Below are 23,677 nucleotides of genomic sequence, written 5' to 3' on the forward strand. Positions count from 1 at the left end.
TGGCGATAATCTGTAACAACCAAAACAGATGCCGCAAAACATAGTATAACTTCACATTTTAAAACATAGACAGAAATGCTGTGCAACATAACTCCAAATGAGGTTGTATTACATTCATTCAACACAAATACACAGTGGTACTGGTTACACCAATTAGACATACCATTTCTTTTCCTGTCGTACACTGAGGACTCACCAGTCAATGCACAATTTCGCTCTGAGGCTTTTTACTTACCGAAGATAAAAGCTTAACTGTTATATCTGCTGTGAGGGTGTGACCACTTCACTCATTCAAGTTCTGTAGAAAAAAATAAAATAAAATAGAAATTTTTAAAAATCTAGGAATGTAAAATGAGACAGGGCACACATTAACAAAAGACAAAGAAGCTGTAGAAACTAGGTTTGTATACTACATTAACAGCAAACTACACTCCTGGAAATTGAAATAAGAACACCGTGAATTCATTGTCCCAGGAAGGGGAAACTTTATTGACACATTCCTGGGGTCAGATACATCACATGATCACACTGACAGAACCACAGGCACATAGACACAGGCAACAGAGCATGCACAATGTCGGCACTAGTACAGTGTATATCCACCTTTCGCAGCAATGCAGGCTGCTATTCTCCCATGGAGACGATCGTAGAGATGCTGGATGTAGTCCTGTGGAACAGCTTGTCATGCCATTTCCACCTGGCGGCTCAGTTGGACCAGCGTTCGTGCTGGACGTGCAGACCGCGTGAGACGACGCTTCATCCAGTCCCAAACATGCTCAATGGGGGACAGATCCGGAGATCTTGCTGGCCAGGGTAGTTGACTTACACCTTCTAGAGCACGTTGGGTGGCACGGGATACATGCGGACGTGCATTGTCCTGTTGAAACAGCAAGTTCCCTTGCCGGTCTAGGAATGGTAGAACGATGGGTTTGATGACGGTTTGGATGTACCGTGCACTATTCAGTGTCCCCTCGACGATCACCAGTGGTGTACGGCCAGTGTAGGAGATCGCTCCCCACACCATGATGCCGGGTGTTGGCCCTGTGTGCCTCGGTCGTATGCAGTCCTGATTGTGGCGCTCACCTGCACGGCGCCAAACACGCATACGACCATCATTGGCACCAAGGCAGAAGCGACTCTCATCGCTGAAGACGACACGTCTCTATTCGTCCCTCCATTCACGCCTGTCGCGACACCACTGGAGGCGGGCTGCACGATGTTGGGGCGTGAGCGGAAGACGGCCTAACGGTGTGCGGGACCGTAGCCCAGCTTCATGGAGACGGTTGCGAATGGTCCTCGCCGATACCCCAGGAGCAACAGTGTCCCTAATTTGCTGGGAAGTGGCGGTGCGGTCCCCTACGGCACTGCGTAGGATCCTACGGTCTTGGCGTGCATCCGTGCGTCGCTGCAGTCCGTTCCCAGGTCGACGGGCACGTGCACCTTCCGCCGACCACTGGCGACAACATCGATGTACTGTGGAGACCTCACGCCCCACGTGTTGAGCAATTCGGCGGTATGTCCACCCGGCCTCCCGCATGCCCACTATACGCCCTCGCTCAAAGTCCGTCAACTGCACATACGGTTCACGTCCACGCTGTCGCGGCATGCTACCAGTGTTAAAGACTGCGATGGAGCTCCGTATGCCACGGCAAACTGGCTGACACTGACGGCGGCGGTGCACAAATGCTGCGCAGCTAGCGCCATTCGACGGCCAACACCGCGGTTCCTGGTGTGTCCGCTGTGCCGTGCGTGTGATCATTGCTTGTACAGCCCTCTCGCAGTGTCCGGAGCAAGTATGGTGGGTCTGACACACCGGTGTCAATGTGTTCTTTTTTCCATTTCCAGGAGTGTATCACTATACTGCTTAATACTGCCCATACATATGGCAGCTAAAATAAATGAAGTAAAATAGACAGAAAGCTCTACTTTGAAACACGCTGCTGCCTCCTTAATTATACTTAAAGGCTGTTGTTCATTGGTTGTTGGTAGCTTAATACTTATCTGGTTACACCAGTAATTTTTGCAGAGAATAATTTCCTAGATTTGTGTGTACACCGAGGTGACAAAAGTCACAAGAAACCTACCAATATCGTATCAGACATATTTTGGCCGGTGCAGTTCAACAACTCGACACGACACAGCACGGACTCGACAAGTTGTCGGAAGTCCCCTGCAGAAATACTGAGTCACGCTGCCAGTATAGCTGTCCACAATTGCGAAGGTGTTGTCAGTTCAGGATTTTGTGCACGAACCTATCTCTCGATTACGTCCCGTAAATGTTCGACGGGATTCGTGTCGGGCGATCAGGGTGACCAAATCGTTTGCTCGAACTGCCCAGAATTGTTCTTCAAACTAATAGTGAACAATTGTCACCCAATGTCATGGCGCATTGTCATCCTCAAAACTTCCATCATTGTTTGGGAACCTGAAGTCTACAAATGGCTGCAAATGGTCTCTACGTACATAATAAAAAGTGCCACCACAGCTGTATCTCGAGAATGTCTTTATTGTCTCACACGAGTAGTTTTGGCAGCACATTACTGCCATCCTCACACCCCGCCGCTGCCAAAAGAGTATTAGACTTCTTGTAGAGTTCTCGTTACTAGTATATCTGGGTTAGCTTTCCTCAGGAGTGTCTACTCGACACCGTGTCGTCTCCGATGCTCGAGTAGCTCAACATAACCGGGACCCAGTCCCTTTCTGTGTAAACACAGCCTACACCATTACAGAGCCACCACTAGCTCGCACATTGCCTTGTCGACAACTCGAGTTCACGGCTTTGTGAGGTCTGCATCACACTCAAACCCTACCGTAAGCTCTTACCAGCTGAAATCGGGACTCATCTGATCAGGCCTCATTTCTCCAGTCGTCTAGGGTACAACTGATACGATCACGAGCCCAGGAGAGGTCCTGCCGGCCACGATGTGATATCGGCAAAGGCACTCGCGTCTGTCATCTGCTGCCGTAGCCCATTAATGCCATATTTCAACGCACAGTCGAGACGGAAACATTTGTCATAAGCCCCATATTGATTTCTGCAGTTATTTTTGGCAGTGTAGTTTGTCTGTTAGCACTAAAACTCTACGCAGATTCCACTGCTCCTCGTCCTCATGTTGAGGCTGTCAGCCACTGCAATGACCGCAATGAGAAGTAATGCCTGAAATTTGATATTCTCAGCACACGCTTGACACTGTGGATATTGGAACATTGAATTACATAATGATTTCCAAAATGAAATGTTCCACGTGTCTAGTTCCAACTACCATTCCACATTCAAAGTCTGTTAATTCCTGTCATGCCGATTTAATCGCGCCTCAAACCTTTTCACATCAATCACATCAGTACAAATGATGGCAGTGCCCCTTTTATGCCTGGTGTACACGATCCTATTGCCATCTGTACATGTGCACATCGCTATCCCTTCACTTTTGTCACCTAAGTGTAGTCATATTTACAAAATGTAATTCACTGTCATGCAACCTTGCAATGAACCAAACTTGTTGCAATCTAACCCAACCAAGAAAAAGCTTTTTTCCTTCAAAAATAGATAAGTAAAATAACAAAATAAAATAAAATAAAAACCCAAAAAAAGACAAATGTACTTAATATACAAAATGTTACATAGTTAGCTTTACACAGATTGAAAAGTGCCATGGTATTTACAGCAATAAGACTTTATTTTATTAATATTGTTTTATGACTTTTCTTGCAATATAAGATACACAGTTAAATAATATTTACACTTCCTCAAAATGAAAACTTGAATCTGAACTACAATCATAATGAACGTAGAGTACAAATAAGTCCTTTTTGAAGCATGTACAAATTTATAGCTCTTCACTAATTTCTCAGCTCTTTTCTCTCATAAATTGTTTCTTAATTTTTACCAAACAAGTCCATCAGTGGAGAGGATTCTCTCAATGGATGCAGTGCAGTCAAGGCAAGAAATGAGGCTTTTCACAAAAGTAGTGTATACTGTTGGGAAAACAGTCGGAACCAGCAATTCTACAATGATGTAAGGCTTCGTTAATCAATTCCGAATGCATCTCTCTACGAGCCAATTTTCCCTGCATTTCTTCTCGTTCGGCAGTTAATCTTCTCCCTCCGAATCTTACATTGACCATATTAGCGACGTACTGAAAGAGTTCTTGTGCTTGCTCCTTTCGTTTCATTATTACGTTCTTAAAGGGTCCCAGGTCAGGACTTTCTGAGAGATCAATCCATAATTTGAGGGCTCGTACTTTTTTTTTGTGCCGTCTGCTCGCGAAAGGCATAGAACTTGACAAACTACTGACAGTTTTCAGAGAAGTTGAGTGGTATTTTTATAAATTACAACACTATCCAAAAGTGGAAAAACCAGGATAGAATGTGACAATATTATGAAAAAGACAGTATATAGTGGAGATTCTGACTCAGGAATCATCATTTGCTCAGGGTCTTTGTCCCACATGAATGCAGGGTTGGCCTTTTACTATGGATTTGGCAATGTTAGTGTTGTAGTGTACCTTTCTCCTCGGGGTTCTGCTGTGAAAAATATAAAATATCAGAAACTAATTGAAATTTATCTTATAATCTTGTTAGATACGCATTATTAATTACAATGTAGTCTTCATGGCTGTCCTCCTAATTTCTCTTGTAGGACGACCCGTCTTTCACTTTTCTCTGTCTGTTGAAAACTTCTTCAAGTTGTCACTGTCATGATCAATTTAAAAATTTGATGATAACCACCTCGAATCACTATTGAAACAACCTCGCTTTGTAATGTAATTTTAATTTCCACCCAAAGGCACATTCAACACATCGCCGAAAAATACACGTCTTTCGTATGAAGACAAGAGAGAGAGTGTAATCAATTAGTTGTTAAAAACAAAAACCTACGCAAAAAAAAAAAAAAAAAAAAAAAAAAAAAAAAAAAAAAAAAAAAAAACGAACAAAATTATTTATAAAAATCAGTCGCTGGCGCAGCGCTCTTCTGCGTGCGCGATCGTAAATTATATCTTTGTATTGGCGGAGGCGCGGTAGTTAAAGAACCATTACAGTGTCAGAGGGGGGCCGTATACCCTTCCTGTCACCACAGATGCTGAGTCACAAATAGACACAACAAAAAGACTGGCAGAAAGTAAGCTTTCGGCCAACAAGGCTTTCTTCGGAAACAGTCACACACACACACACACACACACACACACACACACACACACACACATCGTGACCACAGTATCTCTTTTCTGAGGCCTAAGTGGGCAGAGACTGTGGTCATGTGTGTATGAGGCATGTTTGTGTGAAATTTTGTGTGTGTTTTATGACTGTTGTCCGACGAATGTCTTGTCGGTCTTTTTGTTGTTCCCATCTGCAACTCAGCATTTACACTATGTGGTCAGAAGCAACAATCTTTTTCATAATACTGACAACATTATCCAATACTTTGCTAATGTTACTAGCGCCTTCTACAGAGTGTTCTGTTACAATTTTTACATATTTAGAGAATTATCAATAAAGGTGCATAGGCAGTCATCCCAGGAATTCCCCCCAGTAGAATTTCCAGAGTGATCTGTTACAATTTTTACATATTTAGAAAATTATTAATAAAGGTGCACAGGCAATGATGCCAGGAATACCACCTTGTAGAATTTGGTATCTAGTGTGTTTAAAATGAACTATTTAGAGTCAAAATGAAACAATTAAAAAAAAAAAAAAAAAAAAAAAAAAAAAAAAAAAAAATATCTAATAGAACTTTTCTATCCTCTTCTTCTTCTTCTTGTGGCTTCACAACTTCACATGGATTTTTACCTTCTTAATAGTTTCCGTCCATTCTCCCCTCTCCTTTACTTTCTGTCTGCATCCTCTGACTCCTAGGACTCTGATGTTCTCATCTACATTGTCGAGCCATCATTTATGTGGTCTGCCTTTTAATCTTCCACCGTTTCCTTTCCACTGGAAGACTTCCTTTGTAGTTCTCGCTTCATCCATCCCTGGGACACGTGCCAGCCAGGCTATTCTTTTACTTTTAATTAGAGCTTCAATGTCAGCTCCTCACATGAAACAATCCAACACAGAATTCGTGCTCACTTTTCAAGCACCATCATTATTTCGGATCCCTCCATAAATCTTCCACAGTATTCTTTGTTCAAATACCACGCGTTGTCGTTCGTCAGTGTCGGTTAGTGTCTGTACTTCACGTCCGTATGTAAATACAGGCCTAATCGTAACCTTATATATAATCATTTTACGCTGTCTGTTTACCACGCTAAATGTCATTAGCTTCTTAAAGGTATGATAACACCTATTGCTACTTAAAATGTGGACTTTTATTTCAGTGAACTTGGAATTTACTTTATTAACATTAGCCCACAAGGTATTCAAAATCCTATACATATTGAAAATTAAAACCTGGTGCTGACCAGCTGTCCAGGTTATTGCCCCTGTTCTATGGAATTTCATATATTTAGTTTTTGATTCATTAATTTTCGGTCCCCTATGTGGTGTGCAGCTACTTGAAGTTTCACCATTACTCTCTCCAGTGACATTCTTTGTCTACTAATAACTGCAACAACATCAGTATGCATGATCCTTCTGTCTGAGCGTCTAGATATTTGCAATTTTCATATTACTGAATCTAAGGTCAAACTGAAAAGCACTGTGGAAAGAGTGTCACTTCATCTTACTCCTTTATGGACACTGAAACAACATTGATTCCACATCCACTCTCGCCATTGCCTCAGAACCTGCCAAGGTTGCCTTAAAAACCAAAATATATTTAAGTAGTATGCCAAGCAGTTTTATAACTTCTAACATTTCTTTGCTAATTAGACTATCGAAGACTTGCTTGAAGTCCGGGTACATATTCGTGAGTTGCCTGTTATATGCCACAAACATTCGACAGGCAAGATCACATAAAAGATTTCTTTATTTAAGACAACTAGTTTTGACAAGACTTTTCTGTTACCTTCAGGTCTGCAATAAAGTGCATATACATACTATACGTCTCATATTATGAGTTAAGACACAATATTTGAGATAAAAGTTTTAATTTGGCATTACAGAAACTGGAAGTGGAAATGTACATTTGCATGTTGTTGTTGTTGTGGTCTTCAGTCCAGAGACTGCTTTGATGCAGCTCTCCATGCTGCTCTATCCTATGCAAGCTTCTTCATTTCCAAGTAACTACTGCACCCTACATCCTTATGAATCTGCTTAGTGTATTCATCTCTTCGTCTTCATCTACGAAATTTACCCTCAATGCTGCCCTCCAATATTAAATAGGTGATCCCTTGATGGCTCAGAACACGTCCTACCAACCAATCCTTTCTTCTAGAAAAGTTGTGCAACAAATTCCTGTTCTCCCCAATTCTGTTCAGTACCTCCTTATTAGTTACGTGATCTACCAATCTAATCTTCAGCATTCTTCTGTAGCACCACTTTTTGAAAGCTCCTATTCTCTTCTTGTCTAAACTATTTATCACCCATGTTTCTCTTTCATACATTGCTACACTCCATACAAATACTTTCAGAAAAGATTTCCTGATACTTAATTCTATACTCAACGTCAATAAACTGTTCTTCTTCAGAAACGCTTTCCTTGCCATTGCCAGTCTACATTTTATATCCTCTCTACTTTGACCATCATTGCAGTTATTTTGCTCCCCAAATAGCAAAACTCCTTTACTACTTTAAGTGTCTCATTTCCTAATCTAATTCCCTCACCATCACCTGATTTAATTCGACTACATTCCATTATCCTCGTTTTGCTTTTGTTGATGTTCATCTTATACCCTCCTTTCACACTGTCCATTCTGTTCAACTGCTCTTCTAAGTCCTTTGCTGTCTCTGACAGAATTACAATGTCATCAGCTAATCTGAAAGTTTTTATTTCTTGTCCGTGGATTTTAATTCCTACTCCAAATTTTTATTTTGTTTCCTTTAATACTTGTTCAATGTATAGATTGAATAACATCAGAGATTGGCTACAACCCTGTCTCTCTCCCTTCTCAACCATTGTTTCCCTTTTGTGTCCCTCAACTCTTATAACTGCCATATGCTTTCTGTACAAATTGCAAATAGTCTTTGACTCTGTGTGTTTCACCCCTGTCACCTTAAGAATTTGAAAGAGAGAAGTCCAGCCAACATTGTCAAAAGCCTTTGCTAAGTTTGCGAATGTTAAAAATGTAGATTTGTCTTTCCTTAATCTATTCTGTAAGATAAGTCGTAGGGTCAGTACTGCGTCATGTGTTCCAAAATTTCTACAGAATTCAAACTGATCTCCCTTAAGTCGGCTTCTACCAGTTTTTCCATTCGTCTGTACAGAATTCATGTTAGTTTTTTGCAGCCGTCAGTTATTAAACTGATAGTTTGCTAATTTTCACACCTGTCAACACCTGCTTTCTTTGGGATTGGAATTATTATATTCTTCTTGAAGTCTGAGGGTACTTTGCCTGTCTCATACATCTTGCTTACCAGATGTTAGAGTTTTGTCAGGACTGGCTATCCCAAGCCTAACAGTAGTGCTAATGGAATGTTGTCTACTCCCGGGGACCTGTTTCAACTTAGGTTTTTCAGTACTCCGTCAAACTCTTCACGCAGTATCATATCTCCCATTTCATCTTCACCTACGTCCTCTTCCATTTACATAATATTGCCCTCAAGTACATCACCCTTGTACAGGACTTCTATATACTCCTCCCACCTTTCTGCCTTCCTTCTTTGCTTAGAACTGGGTCTCCATCTGAGTTCTTGATATTCATACCAGTGGTTCTCTTTTCAGCAATGGTCTCTTTCATTTTCCTGTAGCCTGTACTTACTCCTAGTGATATATGCCTGTACATCCTTACATTTGTCCTGTAGCCATCCCTGCTTAGCGATTTTGCACTTCCTGTCGATCTCATTTTTGAAATGTTTGTATTCCTTTTCACCTGCTTCATTTACTTACAATTTTATATTTTATCTTTTCATCAATTAAATTCAATATTTCTTCTGGTACCCAAGGATTTCTACTAGCCCTCATCTTTTTACATACTTGATCCTCTGCTGCCTTCACTACTTTATCTCTCAAAGCTATCCACTCTTTTCAACTGTATTTCTTTCCCCCATTATTGTCAATCGTTCCCTAATGCGTTCTCTGTTACTCTCTACAACCTCCGGTTCTTTCATTTTATCCAGGTCCCATTTCCTTACATTCCCACCTTTTTGTAGTTTCTTCAGTTTTAATCTACAGTTCATAACTAATAATTACAGGCAGAGTCCACATCTACCCCTGGTAATGTATTACAATTTAAAGCCTGGTTCCTAAATCTCTCTCTTACCATTATATAATCTATATTAAACTTTCCAGTGTCTCCAGGCCTCTTCCATGTATACAACTTTCTTTTGTGATTCTTAAACCAAGTGTTAGCTATGATTAAGTTATGCTCTGTGCAAAATTCTACCAGGCAGCTTCCTCTTTCACTTGTTACCCCCAATTCCATATTCACCTACTACTTTTACTTCTCTTACTTTTCCTACTATCGAATTCCAGTCCCCCATGACTATTAAATTTTCATCTCCCTTCACTATCTGAATAATTTCTTTTATCTCATCATACATTTCTTCAATCTCTTTGTCGTCTGTGGGGCTAGATGGTATATAAACTTGTGCTACTGTGGTAGGTGTGGGCTTCATGTCTATCTTAGCTACAATAATGTGTTCACTATGCTGTTGTTAGTAACTTACCTGCACTCCTATTTTTTTTTATTCATTATTGAACCTACTCCTGCATTACCCCTATTTGATTTTGTATTTGTAGCCCTGTATTCACCTGAACAGAAGTCTTGTTCTTCCTGCCACCAAACCTCACTAATTCCCACTATATCTAACTTTAACCTATCCATCACCCTTTCTAAATTTTCTAATCTACCTGCCTGATTAAGGAATCTAACATTCCACGCTCTGATCCGTAGAACGCCTGTTTTCTTCCTGCTGATACCGACATCATCCTGAGTAGTCCCCACCTGGAGATCTGAATGGGGGACAATTTTACCTCCAGAATATTTTACCTAAGAGGACGCCATCATCATTTACCCATACAGAAAAGCTGCATGCACTCGGGCAAAATTACGGCTGTAGTTTTCCCTTGCTTTCAGCTATTCGCAGTACCAGCACAGCCAGGCCGTTTTGGTTAATGTCACAAGGCCAGATCATTCAATCATCCAGACTGTTGCCCCTGCAACTACTGAAAAGGCTGCTGCCCCTCTTCAGGAACCACACGTTTGTCTGGCCTCTCAACAGATACCCCTCCGTTGTGGTTGCGCCTACGGTACAGCTATCTGTATTGCTGAGTCATGCAAGCCTCCTCACCAACAGCAAGGTCCACGGTTCATATTTAAATACCTTAAAAATATTTTTGTTTTACGTGTACATGTTACACTGAACTTCATGCCAAGTTGTCAAGTGGATAAAAATCCGTAAATTATAAAAGCTTTGTCATTACTAAAATGTTTAAAAACATAAAGCACCTTGTGCAATGGGTCATGTGCTCATAGATGGTTATAACATCACAAAAACACAGTACACAGTAGCGCATCTGTTTACATAAGTGGGGGATTGGGAACATCTATTCCCGGACAACAACAAAGCAAAGCTTGCAGTGTATAGGTTTGGTAGATACCAACATGATATGTAAAAATCTTCCCAAGTACACAATTTAAGCCTTGATGTTTAATATTCACAAACAGCTATGTATAATAGCATAGAAAGCAAATATTGTGTAGCAAGCCTCGTGAGACAAGAAAGATCCGCAGTTCAAGCACGACACGTATAGAACTGTCCTTTAGCTGGACAGAGTTTTACCTCAAAAACTTGCTATAGATAGGTGCAAGTCATATTTTGCTATGTCCGACTGTACGTACGTAGCTGTTATACTACAATATAGAAAAATATAGATATGTACGACAGAATACTTGTCACATAAATAGAAGAATGTGACCAACCACAATAAAAAAATGTGGTACATATTATTTATGTTATGCAGGCAGCAACACGGTTGCCGCTCTTTTTAGGTTTGGAATATACAGGATCACAAATATTTCTAAGAATAAAGGTCTCAGCACAGTGACAGCTTGCAGTGCAAATTATGCCTGTGATGGGCAACTGTAGGAGTGCTACTGAAGGTCTGACATAGAAGTACGATCATTTTTGTGCAAAACATCTTGAACATTAAAAAGCATAAGAGCACAATCCTTTAAGATAAAAAGTCACAGTAGATCTTTAATTGGAAGAAATGTGAGGACTCATAAATCATAATGCATATAACAATATTATGGATACAAGGTGGTGATGCACAGTCTAACATGCTGATACAGCAACCTCCCCACCCCCCATTTATTATTATTATTATTTTTTAAATCTTGGTACCTGATGTTAAGAAATATATAATAATATTATAACAAGGCTATAACCGTATCTTACACTGGAAATCTATGGTAATTACTTATTTTATTGAAATATTAGTAAAGATTGGCTTCATATTAAAATGAGAACTTATCAGGTAGGTTGTCATGAAGTGAGGCATAACAAGCACAAGTATAAACCATGTGGTACAATAGACAGAAAGGAAACAGAACAGCTTAAAGTGAACACAAAGTAGCACGGTAAAATAACAAAAAACCACAGGTCACTTGTGAAGATATTTGTGATGACCTCAGATAACACAAGTATAAAATTGACCTTTCCTACAACAGACATTGAACTCTACAGATAGGTGCAAGTAATACTCTGCTATGGAGGGTTATCCATACATAGGTGTTACCCTAGGTTTTTTCTGTGCTTTGTCTACAACATCAAAAATGGGGAATACATATTATTTTCGTCAAGTAGGCACCAACAGGGATGCTTTCTAAGGTAAGCCTATACAGTAGCAAAGATATTTTTAAGTCAAAATTCTCAGCAAAGTGGCAGCCTGGGATGCAAAATATTTTTGCGGTAGGTAACTGTAGGATTACAAATAAAGAAAAGGAACATAGAAGTGAGCAAAAAACCTTAGCACATTAAAACATACCAGTTCAGTCATTTAATATAAGAAGTCTCAACAGAACTTTACACTGAGTAACATATGGGATACCAATAATATAACAATGCATATGACAATTTGCTAAGATGGCAGAAAACACAGAAATAAGAAAACAGAAACAGTGTCACCAATGTGCACTCTGCCAAATTGTTCCAGTGCCACGAGTGGCCGTGCCTTAACAGTGTCACTGCAGAGCTGAGGATGACACTTATGCCAGCTGACAACAGGGCGGCACACACTACCGTCGCCCGCTGCGGCTACTGATGTAACGCGGGACCAGAAAGAGAGGTCGGTCGAACTAATTTGGGAAAGCACAGTGGGTGGGTCTCGGGCCACCCGTGTTGTCACCGGTGTCGACAGGTCCGTTAACGAGGGCTCGAACTTTGCTAGTGTACTCACGTACATTCCACACCTGCGATGAAACTGTCAATACGTGGGACTTGTAGGAAAAATACCTACAGCAATTCTTCGCAGCCTCCACTACAGCTATTTTTTTTTGTCACAAATGTATCACTTGTTACAGAAGTCAGCCCGCCTCGAGGATGTGTGTTCCGGCATTTGACAAAATATTTTACTTGCTAATTCCTATTACTGAAGCCTACTCATTCGATATCTGTCACAGAGGAGATTTATCAATACAGACCACAATCCCGTCAGCCCTATCGCACTCGGGTCGCATTACTGCTAGATCTCAGGAATCTTACGAAATTGTAAAAATTAGAGATGCTACAGTACAGGCTGCCACTGATTAGGGAGTTCACCAAATAGCACTGCAGTCTGAAGATCCGTCTGAGAACAAATACTCGAGATAATGGAAGCATTTGAGGCTTCTAATGCCACTGGCCTTCAATTAGATTCTCGGTCTGACACAGCCACTGTCAGTTCGAACAGCGACAGGAATACGCATTACGGTACACGTTCGGAAGCAGAAGTCGTGGCAGTGCACCGTGGCCGACTGCCGCACTCCGTGGCAGCGGCAGAAAAATGCACGCGTGCCTCCTGCTGTCCTTATTTTGTTCGACACGATTCAGTGGTGTAACGAGGTGGTTGGGGAGGGATGGGGGGTGGGGAGGTCTATCGCGCACAGGGGGCCACCGGCTGAGGGGCAATAAATGGTCTCCGAGACAAACAAGACCTTCCAGAAAATACATTATTATTAGAGTAAATTCTATATTTTACATTACTATCTGTATGCGAATAAAGGCCCGTGCCTCGAGCACTGACCAGGCAAATAAAGTGTCGTGCCCCAGGTGGCAGTGACATTCACTACGCCACTGACATGAGTGACCAGCTCGTCTGTGATGTAGGGCATCACACTGCCTGTGTAATACTGAAGTTCACATTGCATCTGTGTGCAACGCTCAATCATCTTCGGCTTGCAAAGCGTCCTGCCGTTGTAACTTATCAGTATTGTACTCCTTACTTACTTCTGGGTTCTGCAACTTCCAAAGCCGTGCGTGGCTTATCTATGAGGGAGAATTGTTGGTGCCGTCTCAGTGTGTGAGTAGAGTCGTTATTGGGCTCTAGCACGGAGCGGTGATGTGCATCACACCGTGTATAAACAGTACGAAGAATTTAGCAGAGTTGAAAGTGTTATATTGCAATATAGAAGAAAAGTGTTTCAGTTATTTTGCAAAAAGGCACACGGCATTAATTACAAGATTTATGAATGGCACGGTGTCATGTTTGTGAATCAGTAATTGTAGTGAAGAAATATATTGATAGTAAAATGTAAATCTAAATGTAAATGTAAGTGTGGAAATGCCATGTAGCAGTGGTTACTTCAGTGTGGATCTGAAACTAACATAACACGAGACTGGCCGCACGTAGTCACTGTTGGACAAGTGTGTTATGTACTAAAGGGACAGAACAAGACAGTAATTTGGCTTGTAGTCTCATTATTTCAAGGTGGTATTTTTCATTCTTTCACTGAATGACGAATATTGAAAACACGTAGGAGACATGTATTTGTTTCAGGAGAACGGTCAAGTGACAAACTCAACTCCTACTGTGTCAAAATATACATTATCGACCTGAAAATGACATAAACAGGAATCTTCATTTAAGTTTGCCCTCCTCCCCTTGTCTTTCTCAGTGTCCAATCCAGACATTAATGTTACAATAATGGTAATACACATGAACCCTATCACCCCTTAGCCTGGAGCTGAAACAACTAAACTGCATTGTGGGAAGTGTTTATCCAGTTTCATTGCTGTCTCACTCTTTGCACTGAACAACTTTATTTAGGATATAACTGTTATTCTTTCCTGCAGTAATGGAAGTTCTTTAAAAAATTGGTTGTTTTGAGTCATAAATCACGGTCGTGGCAGGTCAGAAAGAACGCATTCTCGATATTCGACCGTACTCTTTCCATTCAGTTTATTAAAAATTGTTTAGCTCTACTTATGAAATTCTTTAATTTTCTTTATTGTAGTAGACAGTACAATAAAAAGTATTTTTGGTTGATAACTTACACTTGTTTTGACAGTGTCTCTGTGGAAGTCTCTCTGATCCTTGTTTTGTAGTTATGAACCTGAATGTTCAATGTTGAAAATTCCTGATGAGTTTTCAGAAAGTACACATATTTATACGTGTGTAACCCACAAAGTGTCATTATTTTAGATTCTTTGAATATTTTGCTGCATGGTTCTCTACTGTGGACTCCTTTCATTATTATAACACCTCTTTTTGAAGTGTGTTTTACCACACCTGTATTTCCCCAGAAGATCACACAACATCAAAGTAAACTGTTCATAAAACCATAACAGGCACACAACAATGATTCAATGCTGGAGCAGTCCTGAAGCATCCTTAGTATGCAACACCATTTACTTAGTTTTTTATTTGAAAAAATTCTAGATGTTTCTCCCAAGTGCTCATCCATCTGCATGCATACAAATTTTGTTCCTTGATTCTTTGCAATGACATAGTTACCTAGCTCAGATTTGACTCTGCTTCTAGCTTTACTTCTAATATCACTGAAATTCATCCAAACTGTTTTTTCCTTATTTATGACTAAAGATTTATTCCTAAACTGTATTCCTACCTAACTTATCATGTTAGAGACATTCTGCTGCAGGTCATACTCCGTGCATCCTTCTATAACAATACTCGTGTCATTGGCCGACACCACCGTGCACAGGTGGTTTGCCAAATCATTTGTATACATCAGGAACAACACAAGGCCTAATACAGAATCCTGGGGCACACAATAGCTAGGTTTTTTTTTCCATGACGTATTTTTGTTCAGGAAGTCACACAGACTTTCATGAATCGCTCTTTCTATTACTTTAGAATGACCTGTCAGCAGTGACAGTAGTTGTAATTACTTATGTCAGCCATATTATCTTTTTTTTGTATAGTAGGTTTATTATAGGTAACTTTAGTTTTGATGGAAACACCCCTGTCCTGGAAGAAGTATTATTAAGTCAGCTAGCTGTGAATTTATGCTGACAGAAATACGTTCGATTACCTTGTCTGGAATTGTGCCAGTACCACTACTTTTTCTTGCCCATGTAACTACTTCTCATAATACTTTTCAGCATTAGGATCATATGATTAAATTAGTGACAACAAGTTTATACTCGCCGTGTTTCATTAGCACCCAGTGACAAAGCAGCATTCCCTCTCCAGTGATCATCTTTCAATAGCTTAATCTAACAGCTGATTTCTAATAACTGAAAGTGCTGCTTGTTTTGTTCACCACGTAATTCTAAATCTCTGCTTTACCTTCACCCCACTGTTCAGCAAATAAATAATTAATAAGGCTATAGGGCCTCACATAAGTAAATAAAACTAAACAAATATAAACAAAATATTCCCATAAAAAGTATACACAGCAGTGCGTCAGATAACGCGAGACGTCGCAGCCATAATGATCAATGATTTCCCCTAAATTAACTGCTACAACCTTCTCCTGGGCTGGGAGAACAGATGCATCTTAAGTCTTCACTTTTTACCTTTCTGTTCAATAGTACACGTCTTACTTGTAAATGCCATGCATCTACGTAACATAGAATGTGTGACACATTGCAGTGTCCACAACCAATAAACTTTACTCCTTCAAATGACGATAATTGACATAATATATTACATGAAACGCATTTCTAACTTAATACTCCACTCAGATATTCATGAATGATCATACACTTATTACATAGTGGTTCCTGGTGATTTTAATGTAGATTTATTAAAAATTTCTGTCAGTGAACAATTATTGCAATCATTAACACTGTCATTCAATTTAATTCCTGCTGTGAAGTTTGTAGCTAGGGTATCTAAATGCTCTGAGACTGCTATTGATAATTTTTTTTGTAGACAAATCTAGGAAACAAAGTTGTATCACAAAACCAATAGTAAATGGGCTATCTGATCATGACATGCATTGTCTTGTGTTAAATGCTGAAATTAAATGTTGAAACTTGTTAGGATAAAAAATCTCTTAAATCTGAGTACAGGAGAGCAATAAATCAGTCAAAAATTGAGAATTTTAGGAGGTTGCTCAAAGATATGAAATGGAGAGATGTTTACAATACTTCTCTGTCAAATGGAAAATACAAAGCATTCATTAATAAAGTTGCTTCTGCTTTTGAATATTGTTTCCTCCTAAAGGTAACTCAAATCAATCAGAAGTCAAAAAATAAACCATGGATTATACAATGAAAAAAGACATCATATGGGACAAAACGGAGACTGTATCTACTTTCTAGGAACAGCTCTGATATTAGCATTACAATGCATTACAAAGAATACTGCAAAATATTGAAGCAAATATCCAGAAATCAAAGCAGCTTTATTATGAAAAAAAATATAATTACATCAGGCAACAAAATAAAAACTGTATGGGATATAGTGAAGACAGGAACAGGTGGCACCAAAAAGTAAGAGTAACCGATAGCTCTAAAAATAAATGAGATATTAGTAACAAGTGCATGTTGTGTTGCAAACCTCTTAAACAATTACTTTGCTTTTGTTCCTGACAGCTTGGGGTTATCAGGTTTGGTGAACAGTGCAATGAAGTATCTGAGACCAGTCTTTAAAAGTAGCATCAGTAAAATGGAAATGACCCTTGTGTCTCCAAAAGAAATAGCATCCACCATAACACCCTTACAATCTAAGTATTCTAGTGTGTATGATAACATGTCAATGAATTTAATCAAAGAGTGCTCATGCAAGTTGAGTTCTGTCTTAATTTATTTGTGCAATCAATCTCTTATCAGTGGACCATTTCCAGACTGGCTGAAATATGCTGAAGTTAAGCCTCTTTACAAGAAAGGGGATAAAGAGATACCACCAAATAACTGACCAATTTCTCTTTTGCTGGCTTTTTGAAAAATATTTAAAAAGGTTGTGTTCAAGTGTCACCTTAGGTGTCTCACAGCAAATAATATACTGTACAAGTCACAGTTTGAGTTTCTTAAGTATTCTGATATAGATAAAGCTATTTTCACATACAGTGAGAATGTACTTAATTCATTAAATAACAAATCAGAGGCTACTGGCATTTTCTGTGACCTGTCAAAAGCCTTTGACTGTGTGAATCACAGCATTCTCTCAAGTACATTAAAATTTTGTGGTGTCACCGGCAATGCTGCAAAATGGTTTGAGTCTTACCTGACTAACAGGAAACAAAGGGTGTCATTGCCAAATAACTGCACAGTAAGCAATCAATTTCATCCGATTCGAAATTAATTACATTTGGTGTTCCTCAAGGTTCCGTTGCTTTTTCTTTCCCACTTGTTACATTGCCAGGTGCTAAGTTTGTTTTCTTTGCAGATAATACAAACATTGCAATAAGTAGCAAGCCAAACATAAATTTAGAAATGGCTGGTAATCAAATTTTCACTGACATTAATAAATTAAAAAATGGTATCAAGCTATTTCACCCACTACATGCAGTTCAGAACCTGTAAGAGATTTCCTTCCATCATGTGTATAACATATAAAGACATGGAAATTAAAGAGGCTGACAGTGTTAAATTTCTGGGATTACAACTCAATAATGAATTCAGTTGGGAAGGGCACACCACAAAATTGCAGAAGCACCTAAAAAAGACTGCATCTGCAATGGAATGATTTCAGATGTAGGAGAGATAAATATAAAACAAATTTGCATACTTTGCGTACTTTCATTCTGTTACGTTGTACGGGATCATGTTCTGGGGTAACTCTTCAAACCGAGCAAATATTTTTAGTGTGCAAATGCACGCAGTAAGAATCATTTGTAGTGTAAATACAAGAACATCATGTAGAAACCTATTCAAGGAACTTTGCATTCTAACAACTGCTTCTCAGGATATTTATTCCTTATTGAAATTTGTTGCAAGTAATATATCTCTATTTCCAACCAATAGCTCAGTACATTTATCAATACTAGGAATAAGAACAATCTATATAAAGACCTAAAATCACTTACCTTGGTCCAAAATGGGGTCCAATATTCAGGAACACACATTTACAATAAATTGCTAGCAACTATTAAAAATTTGGTTTCAGATAGAGTTTAAACAGAGTTTGAAACATGTTTTTGATAAGCAATTCCTTCTACTCCATAGATGAATGTCTTAAGAGACTGTTAGACCAGCTTAAGTGAAAATGTCTGTTAGAATTTAGTTTTGACAACACTTGGTCACAACAATCAAGATTAGGTATTTTGCGTATGTTAAATTTATAAAAATTGTGTAACTATGTTTCATTCTGACAGTGTATTAATCCTGTAAATATCAGCAATTCCTGTGTTCTGTAGTGTATTCACCTATTTTGACACTCTCCTAACAAATGATCAGGGTAGAGAGTATTATATTCAAATGTTTTATGTTCCACACCCATGAGAATCATCTCATTTTTGGGTCTATGGAACAGAAGCTGAATCTCATCTACCAATAATCCTTAAATGCCTTAGCAACTCCACTAGTAGTCAAACTTCCCAGACACACACAGCATTCAAACCTACTAACCACCAATAATACCTCCACTTAGACAGCTGCCACCTGTTCATTACCAAGAAGCCCCTTCTGTACAGCCTAGCTACCTGTGGTCGTCGCATCTGCAGTGACGAGCAGTCCCTCTCAGAATATACCGAGGGTCTCACTGAAGCCTTCACTGACTGTAACTGCCATCCCATCCTTGTACAAAAACAAATCTCCTGTGCCTTTTCTTTAGAGTCTCCCACCCCTTCCCAAAGAACCACTGTCCGGCCACAGAGGAGCATTCCCCTCTTAACTCGGTACACTCAGGACTGGAGCAACCAAATTACATTCTCCGCCAGGGTTCGAATTACCTCTTGTTGTGATCTGAAATGAGAAGTGTCCTGCTCACTATCGTTTCCCCTCCTCCTACAGGGGTATTCTGTCGTCCACCGAACCTACACATTATACTCGTCCATCCTTAGACAACCCCTGCTCCCAATCCCTTACCTCGTGGCTAATACCCCTGTAATAGACTTAGATGCAAGACCTGTCCCATACATCCTCCCTCCACCACCTACTCCAGTCCGGTCACTAACATCACCTATCCCATCAAAGGCAGGGCTACCTGTGGAATCAGTCATGTGGTCTACAAGCTAAGCTGAAACCACTGTGCTGCATTCTACGTAGGCACAACAACCGTAAGATGTCTGTCTGCGCAGATGGCCACCGACAAACTGTGGCCGAGAAACGAGTGGACCACCCCGTTGCTGAATGTGCTGCCAAACACGATATCCTTCATTTCAATGACTGCTTCACAGCCTGTGCCATACGGATCCTCCCCACCGACACCAGCTTTTCTGAACTGAACAGGTGGGAACTTTCCCTGCAACACGTCCCCCATTTCCGTAACCCTCCCGGCCTCAACCTTCGTTAGTCACTGTCCTCACCCATCCAGCCCCTTCCCTGCTCCCATTCCAGCACTACACAACAGTCATTCCACCATGACACCCAGTCTTCTTCTTCCTTTTTTTCCGCCTCCATTCTTTCCTCCCCATCTCTCCCCTGCCCGCCGCCCACCCTGCAGCACTTCACTGTCCACCATCCGCACCATACTATCCTTCCCCCCTCCCTGCCCCAGCCTCCTCCTTTCCCCCACCCAGTTGCCACTCCCATCATGCCCTGGTGGTGCTCCTCGCAGTGTGGTTTTAGTTGCCTGAGACTGCAGTTGTGTGTGTGTGTGTGTCTATTGTAGACAAAGGCCATTGGCCGAAAGCTTTAAGTGTGAAAATCTTTTTCTTGTGCCTATCTGCAACTCAGCATCTTCACTATATCATGAGTAGCAACTTCCCTTCTCATAATATTGTAATCTGTGTTCAGTTATTCTTCTTTACAGATTCTTATTGGTATCAGTCGTCCTTGACAATGATGGATTTTTCCAAATTCTTTTGATGATATTTGCTTAAAATCTTATTCTCTCTTTCTCTAGCACTGTCAATCCGTGTCCTTCACTTGAGCTGCCAAATGGAATGGAAACTGGGTGATTTTTGGTACAGCCTCAATGTTCCATTTCCTGACTTCTAGATCAGTAGCTTTACCTAATAGAATTTATTTCGGTCACTTTTTCTTGATGTTTACTGCGGTGGACCTGCTAGTCTCAAAATCTCATATACTACGTGGGATGACAGATCGCCTTACACGTACGTAGCTTCTGGAAAAGCGAGACAAAAAGGGCATAAGCCAATATGGCAGTCATTTGTCACGACCTTTTCTCTTTTTCTCGTTATCTTCCAAATACCTTCAAAACCAGTCACCGAGGAACAGAGAGCCCCACGTCGCAGTTGGAAACACTCACTCGCCGCCTCACATTGCGGTGGTGACAGGTTCGAGCCATTATCCTGCCTGCATTTATTGGAGTAACATCTCCCACAGTGGGATGTTCTGACAGTTGCTTACTGCTGAATGTCATTAACATCTTTTGTCATAACGGCAGCTTGAAGTAGGACGTGCCATTCTAAAAATGGCGTGTCACACTTCACCCGGCAGACACTTCAAAATGGACACACACTATCCTACGAAAGTCTACTTACAAAATTCCTAGAACCAGATTTAAGTGATGAACTAGAAATATACAACAACCCCCGTGACATATCACTGAACCGTGTCAAATGTGAAGTTGATGGTTCCATGTAAAACAAAGAAGTGGCTCGTATGGTGAAAGATAGCAGTTAATATTTAAACAGAAAATATAAACGTCTACTGTGGGTGTTTCCAATCATAATTTCTCAGTTCATCTGAAATCTCTGTAGCCCTTCTGTGTGTCATTTCTACTGTGGATTTTAACAAGAGTATTAATTTTTTCTTTGCCCATTGTATCTGTTATCCAGAGTCCAGCTGCTGTAAGATCTAGCTGAATTTCTCAGATCTGTTAGCCTATTGTCTTATTTGTAAGATTTCTCATCACAAGTTGTTGTAAAATTCTGTTTCCTTGCATTCACAAGCTGCAAAACAAATAAGAAATTCATTTCATTATGCTGTCGATCGGGTAAAGTTCTCGACAGACTCCTCTGACTGTGTACTTTTTATTTATGCAAGTTCTGATGATTCTTCTTTGAGTTTTGAGGAGCAGATCTGTTCCTCCCATCTTTAATTTGGAATAGGTTTTGCAAACAAAGTGCCTTAGAGTTACAGTTTTATAATGTGGGATCTTAATGTCTGCTGACAAGCTTTACTTATTATTACAAAAAGAAAGTTGTTGGTTACGTTAGATTACAGGGTTCGTGTACATAATCTCAGTTTTCTTGAATGACATTTTATGCTATTTTTAAGGTGATTTCTTGGATACTGGTGATCTGGGCATGAAGTTCTTTCTAGATTTAAGAGAGTTACATCATCAGCAAAAGCCAGGGAGTTTGTTATTATTGAAGTTTTGCTCCAATTTTAATTTGAAATAGGTTTTCTTTTTGCCAAATCTTCATAATGTAATTGAGGACTACATTGAATAACAGGGAAAATAATCCATCACCTTGCGTATGACAAGTTTTTATTGTGAAAGCTGCTCAGATTTCTTCCCTGAATTTTACCGTGGAATCTATGTCAGTTAAAGTTAGTTCAATGATTATATTAATTGGAACAAAGGCCATATGGTCCAAGTATTTTCAAAAGTGTGGATATATGAATACAATCACACGCATTTTTTTAAAATTTTTTTTAATGAAACAAAGAGCTGTTTATTTCTGCACTTGTAGTAGGCTTGCTGTCGTCTATTCATGCTGTGAGGGGGCAAGCGGCCGCTCCTTCAGTCCGAGTAGGTACACGGGAGGAAGAGTTTACCAGTTATTGGGAGCTCCAACATTAGCAGCGTTACGGAGCCCCTCAGAGAGACAGCATTCAGGGCCGGAAAGAAAACCGATGTGAACTCAGTATGTCTGCAGTGGGGTCTCATCCGAGATGTGGAGGCGGCCTCGCCTGCGATTATCGAGCGTGCAGGGTGCAGTCGTCTGCAAGTTGTGGCTCACGTCTGCACCGACAACGCTGTTTATGGCTTCTGAGGCCATCCTCAGTTTGTACAGGCGGCTGGTGGGAGTGGTGAAGACTGCTAGTCTCACGTGTGGGATGCAAGAAGAGCTCGCAGCTTGCAGTATTGTTCCCAGAGTTGATCGGGATCCTTCGGTTTGAAGGCGAGTAGAGGTTCTCAGCCAAAGGCTTCATTGCCTCTGTGGCAGTCTTGGCTGCAGATTTCTAGACCTGTGTTGTCGGGTGGGTATTTGTAGAAACCCCATCGATAGGTCACGGGTGCACCACACAAAGGAAGCAGCTACTTTGGTGGCAGAGTACTTGTGGAGTGCACGTAAGGGTTTTTTGGCTATACTGTAGTTTGAGGTACTCTGATGAACAAACAACAGGCAATAAGCATCAAGGGATGTCAGACCGCATTCAGGATAACTACATTTTGACTGTCAAAATTTTATCAGTAAAGTATTCGTAGCAGACTTATCAGATTTACTGCCCTCCAGGAATGTTCCCATGCTCATATTATTCTCGTGACGAGAGCTGGCCGAAACCTGCAGCGGAAAGCTCTGAGATATTTAGTGAGTAGTGGAATGTAAACCAAAAAGACAGACTAGAGGTCATAGGAGGGGGAGTGTTCATTGCAGCTGACAAAAATATTGTCTCTAATGAAGTTGAAGTTGTATGTGACAGTGAAGTTATCTGGTCACGTATAACAGGTATGGATGAAACCAAGTTAAATGTTGGATATTTTTACTGGCCACCCCACTCTGCTGTGACAGTTCTAGAGCCATTCAAAGACAGTCTATGTCAGTAGCACATAAATACCCAGATCATGCAATACTTGTTGGAAGAGACTTTAACCCAGCGAGTATAGACTGGGATGTCTACGAATTCATTGCAGGAGGGTACAGACAGAGAGTCATGTGAAATACTTTCGAACACAGTTTTTGAAAACTGTCTTGAGCTTGGCAGCTAACACACTATTGGAATATCTTAGATCTTGTAGCTACAAATAGGCCAGACCTTATTGACAATGTCATAGAAACAGGGATTAGTAATCATGATGTCATTTTAGCAACTGCTGTTATGAAAATTAATAAAACCGTCAAGAAGCCTAGGGTACTGTTTCTAAATAAAACAGATAAGCGATTACTAGTGTCTCACTTGGAAAGTCAACTGACGTCTCTTAGTTCCAGTAAGATGGACATAGAGGAATTTTAGG

The sequence above is a fragment of the Schistocerca piceifrons genome, chromosome 10 (assembly GCF_021461385.2).
Source record: "Schistocerca piceifrons isolate TAMUIC-IGC-003096 chromosome 10, iqSchPice1.1, whole genome shotgun sequence".
NCBI lineage: Eukaryota > Metazoa > Arthropoda > Insecta > Orthoptera > Acrididae > Schistocerca > Schistocerca piceifrons.